Genomic DNA, 7,251 nt, shown 5'->3' on the forward strand with positions numbered 1-7,251 from the left:
GCTGAGAGGTAAAGCGGTTGGCTTCTGAATCGAGGGGTCCCGAGTTTGAAACCTGGTGAAGACTTAGATTTGTAATCTTTAGGGCACCTCTGAGTCAACCCAACTCTAATGGGTACCTGACACTAGTTGGGGTAAAGTAAAGGTGGTTGGTCATTGTGCTGGTCATTGTGCTGTTTCTCAAGACCTTACTTCAGTTGTGTCGTATAAGCGTGTCACACCGGCGCCTTCGGAGGTCACGGTCACACGCATATTCTAAAACTCATTTAACAAAGTTTAAGAAGCCTATTCAGTTGGTTAACGCCCCTAAAAAGAGGACACTCTGTCTATCGGTTTGTCACGTTTAGAAATTTTTTAAAGTGCTATTGAAACTTTATTTCACATTCATGTTCATCTTGTTCCGAACAACCAAATCTGTACTTTGACCCTACTTACCAACAAAAACTTCCTTTGTTTTCGAGTGTTTTAACTAGTCTTGAATAAAAAAAAATATTCCCTTCTTATCTTATCTTATATAATACAGACGTTACTTCAAAAAAGAAGATGATTACGTCCGACGCGTCATGCATTTAGTCATGCATATTAACCAATGACTTAAATTCTTCCAAGTCACTGGTTTTCCTGGCTAGCTCAGGCAACCCATTCCATGCTCTAATAGCACTAGGGAAGAAGGAGTATTTGTACAAATTTGTCCTAGCATATGGGACGAGGAATGTGCCTTTATCTTTGTGTCTTTCAGAGTATTTTATTAAACTTTGTTTTTGTATTTGAAGATTATGGTTCAGTGTTTTATGTATGATTGCTACTTTACTTTTGAGCCTTCTGTCCTGAAGGCTTTCTAAATTTAGTGATTTTACTAAAGGTGTTACTCTAGTCAAATGTGAATATTCGGTTTGTTATGAATCTGACTGCTCTATTTTGTGTCTGTTCCAGTTTCTTAATGTTTTCTTGAGTTGAGGGGGTCCCAAACGGAGGATGCATATTCTATTATTGGCCCTTGGCGTTTTATTCTTGTTATTTTTTAAAAATCCATATCATATGTGGATTAAATGTTTGCATTTATTTAATATGCCATAATTTCGAATATGTAATCCTAATCACGGGTTAACCAAGAATTGGATACGTTGTTTTTTTATGTTTTTAAAATGTTTTCTGTATTTGGTAATGTAAAACAATTTTTCTGGGTGCACTAACATCCAACTATTACATTTACATTTCTGAAGCCATTTTATTATTTTTTTTTTTAATTTCAGTTTTCAGTGTAAACTAATAATCATCTATTGTTATTGTTAAAATGTAAATTATCAACAGTAGTGGGCAAAATTTTTATCAATGAACACTTGACTATATTAGGAGTGTCATTTTTTTTTATTCCATTACATTGTGTTGTGTACCTATTAGGATATCCTAGATCTCTATGTAGCGGGCCAGAAATACCGAAACTACGTGAATATAGTGTAACGGGTTAGATACGTCTAATAGGTTAGCACCTATTAGCTTATTATAAAGCTTATACTAACTGTCTGCTGTATGTTCAAAAGTTTGTACAGGTACGTTATTTCTCTCATACCCAATCTCGAATTAAGCTGAAATTTTGCACAATTATATCTTTTACCTGACAACACAATAATCAATTAAAAAAAAAAGAACCAATTAGTTAATTAATTATTTTAAATTAATTATTTTGTTTGGCCTCTTGAACAATGAAAGAAATCGTACTTGACAGATGTTGTGGTATAAGTTGAATTAATCCCCGTGAGGAATCTTTAGCCCTGAACGAACATGTTTAAATGCATTTCAAAAACGATCATGTAAACATTCACAAGATGCCCCCCTTCTTCCCTCCTCCTTTCACAACTGGTCCAGACAGGATCAAAGCGCATTGAGAAAGTTAAAGGCTAAACAAAAACAATTGATAAAAATATTTCTATCATACAGATTTATATGTCTAGGTCTACCATGCATGCAATTGCTGATCCAAACTAATTGGTACAATTAAACTTAATATAAGCTTTGTTGTTGTTGTTTTTTTTAAAGTACTTTTATTTTTTTCTTGTTTTTATCTACACATTAAAAAAAAACAACAACTGTTTAGCAGAAGCCTATTAAAGTTCCCCTTTCAGAACTTGCGATCTATAAGGCAGATGATGTTAACTCTTTCACTCCGTAATTATTTTCCTCTTTCCGATATTCATTTTGCTCATTTGTATTCCACGATCCTGGTATGATTAAACTTCCATAACCTTTTTCTTTGCTTATCAGAAAATGTTATATATGGTATCGAATTATAGGGGAATGTTTTACTCTTTTTACACAACACAAAAAATAAGTTTTAAAAATCCAAAAATCAATTTAGTTTAATGGGGTCAAATCAACGCTGGCATCATCAATTAGGAGAGAAAGAGTTAAGGTCATCTGTTTCTTTGGACAACGAGCAGGGTGTCATTTGGTTAGCACACGACCAAAGTCCTTTAGTTTCCCCTAACTAAAGTTAGACACCCATCAAAATTCTAGCCTTCACCTAAATTCGAACCCAGGATCTCATGTTCGGAAGCCAAGCGCTTAGCCACTCAGCCATCGATCGCGCTCCCAAGAAACCTAACAGTTTATTATCATATGGTCTATATTCTCTAAATCTTTGTTTAAGGGAAGCTAGAGCATAATAGCGTATGATGTTACCACACATTTTGTGTTCTAATATTATTTTTTTTTTTACAAATCTTATAAAAACTCACTCCGTCTGTCTGTCTGTCTGTCTTTGTGTCTAAAAGAAGAAATAGCGAAACGTGCGCCCAATGTTATTGTTGGAGTACACTAGGTTTTAAATAAATGTTGTCATTTTATTTTTTTGCTGTTTATTTCTAATTTTTCTATTTCATTTGGGGCCACCAGATTGTGACCAAATTCACTTCGCCTAGGGCCTACACTCATCTAAGGCCGGCCCTTTACTACATAATCATCTTATATGTTTGTTCTGTTCACTTTTGCATCGAAAATTCACCCGAACATTATAGACAGGGATCTTCTGATTAAATTAATTAATCCGTGAACTAACATAAAAACATAAGAACTTAATGTTAAAAAAATTAAATTGCTCTAAATGATAATGTAAACGCTGAAAGCATTAGAGATATGGACAAACTTTTCAGAGTGTATTTTTACTAACATTTCTAGTTAGGAGGAAATCGTGACCAGCTCACCCTCTGTGTATTAAATAGAAGCTTTCAATGTCGCCGTTTTGAGTGTATCGCTAGCTTACCTTTACATTTCAATATCAATACTGCAACATCACATAGTGAAACTAACATCAAAATATGATCATCACAATATCAGAATATAAACACAGATTATAAACAGATTTTAAACACAGATTTTTAAATTTTCCCTTCCGTTTTTTTTTTCATTTAAAAAATTCTTTCCATTATATCATCATATTCCTACTAGTATGTCGATATCTTCCAGTGCTAACAATTGCAAGCAACAATGCCAAAGAAATCGCACTCCTTAAAGTTGTGCCCTCCCTTGTCGAGAGCGCAATGCGTCTGTCACTCATGTGTGACTAGCCGCTAGTGACTGAGTCAAACGTTGTGCGTCACATTACCCTCCTCTTTTGTTTATCTCATTTCTCCACTCTTCTTTTTTTTTTATGATTTTCTTTGAATTTCACTTTCTTTATTTTCTTTATAAGGACAAGTTCAGGCCTATCGTCGGATTCTCCAAATGAGAATAATAAACTTTTACATTTGTTAATGCTAATGTGTCATGATTATGTAATGCGAACCGTCACAGCACCTACGTTGATAGTCAAGGGACAGATGATGATGATGAACAAGACCCATTTATCATGAAAGAAATAAAAAATAAATAAAAGACATTCTACGTTGAGCAATTTACCTTGAACGAACGATGGAGAATAGACAGGGATAATAGTGTAGTTCAGAGGTGGGCAAACTTTTTGTTGATCGAGGCCCGAATCAAACATTAGACCTATAGAAGGACATTCTCTATGGTGAACTAACAGAAGGCTGGAGAGTCACTGGTCGTCCACTTTTAAGGTATAATGCGACATCAAGCTCTTCAGAATCGACGGTAACATTTGATAGAGCTCTGGATAGATTTACATGGAGAGCGAGCATAAAGGAAGGGTCCTGGATTGCAGATGGCATACATAACAGAAGTAGAAAGAATGGTGAAAGTGCAACAGCACCTGGTGATTACAGATGCTCAACCTGTGACTGCAGCTGTTTATCAAGGATTGGACTCTTTAGTCACACAAGAAGTTGCAAAGGGTCAAAAATATTTCTCAAGACAATGTCACAGAGACAGAATATAAAGGTTTGGACCAATAGCTCGTTGCCACGTCCTATAGACCTATCTTATCTTATCTTATATAATACAGACGTTACTTCTAAAAAGAAGATGATTACGTCCTATGACGTGGTAACGAGCTATATATATATATACACACATATATGTATTTGTGTTGTGTGTGTGTGCGTGTGTGTGTAATCTATGGACACGCCTGATATCTGCCATAGTTCGTCCACCCCTGGTTGTAAAAAAAAAAAAGGCTACACAAGGCTACCACGACAACGATGGCTTGACGATGTCGATCTAGAGCTAGATCTAGTAGATCTACAAAAATTGGAGCTAGGAAAATGGCAACAAAAAACTTGGGGAGATCTGGAATGATGTGTTGTAGCAAGCCAGCGCCCCCCAGCGCCACCGTGATTGACTTTATTTATGATGCAAAATGGTTATACAGAGCAGACTTTATTGATCTTTTTTTCTGGCATGTCAGCCTGACGTTTGATTGGCGATTCATTTAGGAAGACAAACATTATTTAAGCACAAGAGATTTCAAAGCATGCCAGATTTACGTGAAAAGGCAAATCAAGTTACTCTTTTCATTTTGACAGCTAAAAATAATTGACACACTCTACACAAACAAAAATGAGAATATAGAATCGAATTAATAATATATATACAAATTAAATCTTTATTAAACCAGGAAATAAATATGAATGAGTAAAATATAGGCATATATAGCTTTAAATAGCCTTTTAAAAACTAGTTTTATAAGTATTATCTAGTAGCAGATAGAAAGGTTTATCTTTTCTAATGGAGGAAACCATCATTATTCAACTTTAGATTTTCTGATTGGCTACTATAATCTACTTTATAGAGCCTATTTACCAAATACCACTCACTGATTGATCAAGAAATCTGTTAAGCTATCAAATGTATTCGCATGAAAATTTGTTAGTTTTATCGATGTGGCTGAGCAGTAAAGCGCTTGGATTCCGAACCGGGGGTCCCGGGCTCAAATCCTGGTGAAGATTGGGAATTTTTTATTTCGGGATCTTTGGGCGCCTCTGACTCTACCCAGCTTTAACATTAGTTGGGGAAAAGTAAAGGCAGTTGGACGTTGTACTGGCCACATGACACCCTCGTTAACCGTTGGCCACAGAAACAGATGACCTTTACATCATCAAGGGTCTGAAAGGGGAACTTTACTTTACATTTAGTTTTATCTCTTAAGTGCTCACTGGGGCATGATTTTAACAGACGCAGCCTAAACGCTGCAATTCACGAAAAACAGCAAGCTTTCTATAAACTCTTTCTCTCCTAATCGACGATACCATCGTGGATTTTGACCTCATTAAATTAAATTAATGTTTATTTTTTTAAAACTTGGCTTTGAATTATATAAAAAGAGCATGCATGTCCCTTTAATTCTATACCAAATACAACATTTTCTGAAAACAAACGACAAAGCTATTGAAGCCCAATCGTAACAGGAGTATATAAATAGTAATAAGCAAATGAAGAAATCCTTCAAAACGTGCAAGAATAATTACGGAGAGAAAGAGTTGATTAAACTTTTGTATTGTATTTTCGGTATTTCTTCAATGCCTTACGTCCTATTTCATTTCCACTTCGTTTAAGTAAGAACAAAACTTTAGCCTAATAGCATCAAAATGATGAATTTTAAAGTCTACTTCGAGAGAGCAAAGAATGATAGGATAAAATTTCCTTTTGAGGAATCATCATCATCTGTCCCTTGACTTTCGTCGTAGGGGTGCTGTGACAGTTCCGCGTAATCAAATCGCTCGACCTTTCCTGGTCAGCAGCTGTTCTTAACAGAATATCAACAGACAGGCCGGTCCATTCTTTTGTGTTATCCAGCCAACTCTTCTTCGTACTCTCTCCGCTGTAATTTGAAGAATGACTTACAGTATGACCAAACCAGTTCAGTCAGTTTTCGTTTCTTCACAGTATTGAGTTCTTCCTTATTGCAAGCCAGATTGTTCACTTGTAAAAGTACAAACTCATCTTCTTTTCTTGGTATCTGATACCCAAAAATTTTTCTATACATATATTAAACATAAATGAATAACAGCACCAGGGACCAAGTTTCTAAGAGAGAAAGTAGAAATCAAAATGCTACGATACCACCGCCTAGCGATAACGCACCAAGCGAAACTAACCTCTAGACACTAGACCATCGGAATGTCCAAAAAAAAAAAACATTCTTCTGATCCAGAGTCATTTCGCCCGTATGCAAATTACCACCCCAGTGGTCAAAGGTCACAAGCCCCAGCTAGTCCCTCCCCCACCCTCGCAGCATCCGTTCACTAACAACTTCGATAGAGCCGACACAGACAGCCGTTAGGCATGCATTAGACAAACGATGGCTCTATCTAATTGTATATCTCTCACAAAGACAAGTGGACAACATAAACACATGACATATAGAAGCTTCAGTGGGTACGAGCAATAATGCTGTCAACATAGAGTTGAAGCAAAATTTTTCTGTAGTAGTTTCTCTCAAAAGATTGGATTCTTTTTTCAGCATCAGCGTTCAGTGTCCAACTTTTCAATTATACAAACAAACAGATAAGACTACTATACTTTGGTTAACGTGCATAACTAGATGCATGACTCGTAGGACGTAGGTCTAATCATCTTCTTTTTTTTTTAAGTAACGTCTGTATTATATAAGATAAGAAGAAACGGTATATTTGAGGTGGACCAAATAAACGATTACAAATAATAAAACCAAAATATTTCCTTGTCTTTAGAGGACAGCATGCCAAAGAAATTGTAGTGTACGGAATGGGAAGGACAAATTCAATTTGGGCCTTCGGAAACTGCACCCCCCCCCCCTCTAGACCTGATGATCTAAAGAAATGTTTGCGATATCTAATATAAAAGAATGGAATGTTCCATCCTAAATGAACAATACAGCAT

At 35.8% G+C, this 7,251-nt stretch overlaps 1 protein-coding gene across 6 annotated transcripts in view; it reads right to left on the bottom strand.

The window, feature by feature from the left end:
* LOC106075649 (caspase-3-like) overlaps positions 1 to 3,564 on the bottom strand; it is a 32,049-nt gene extending 28,485 nt beyond the window's left edge. For 3 of the 6 annotated variants that reach the window (XM_056018651.1, XM_056018650.1, XM_056018649.1), the window contains exon 1: positions 3,257 to 3,538. The gene's annotated coding sequence lies outside the window, so the exon portion shown is untranslated. Of the gene's footprint in view, positions 1 to 3,197 lie in introns of all 6 variants that reach the window. The other 3 variants (XM_056018652.1, XM_056018647.1, XM_056018648.1) reach the window with 3 other exon arrangements.
* Positions 3,565 to 7,251: the final 3,687 nt, after the last annotated feature.

Source organism: Biomphalaria glabrata, chromosome 2 (assembly GCF_947242115.1).
Source record: "Biomphalaria glabrata chromosome 2, xgBioGlab47.1, whole genome shotgun sequence".
Classification (NCBI taxonomy): domain Eukaryota; kingdom Metazoa; phylum Mollusca; class Gastropoda; family Planorbidae; genus Biomphalaria; species Biomphalaria glabrata.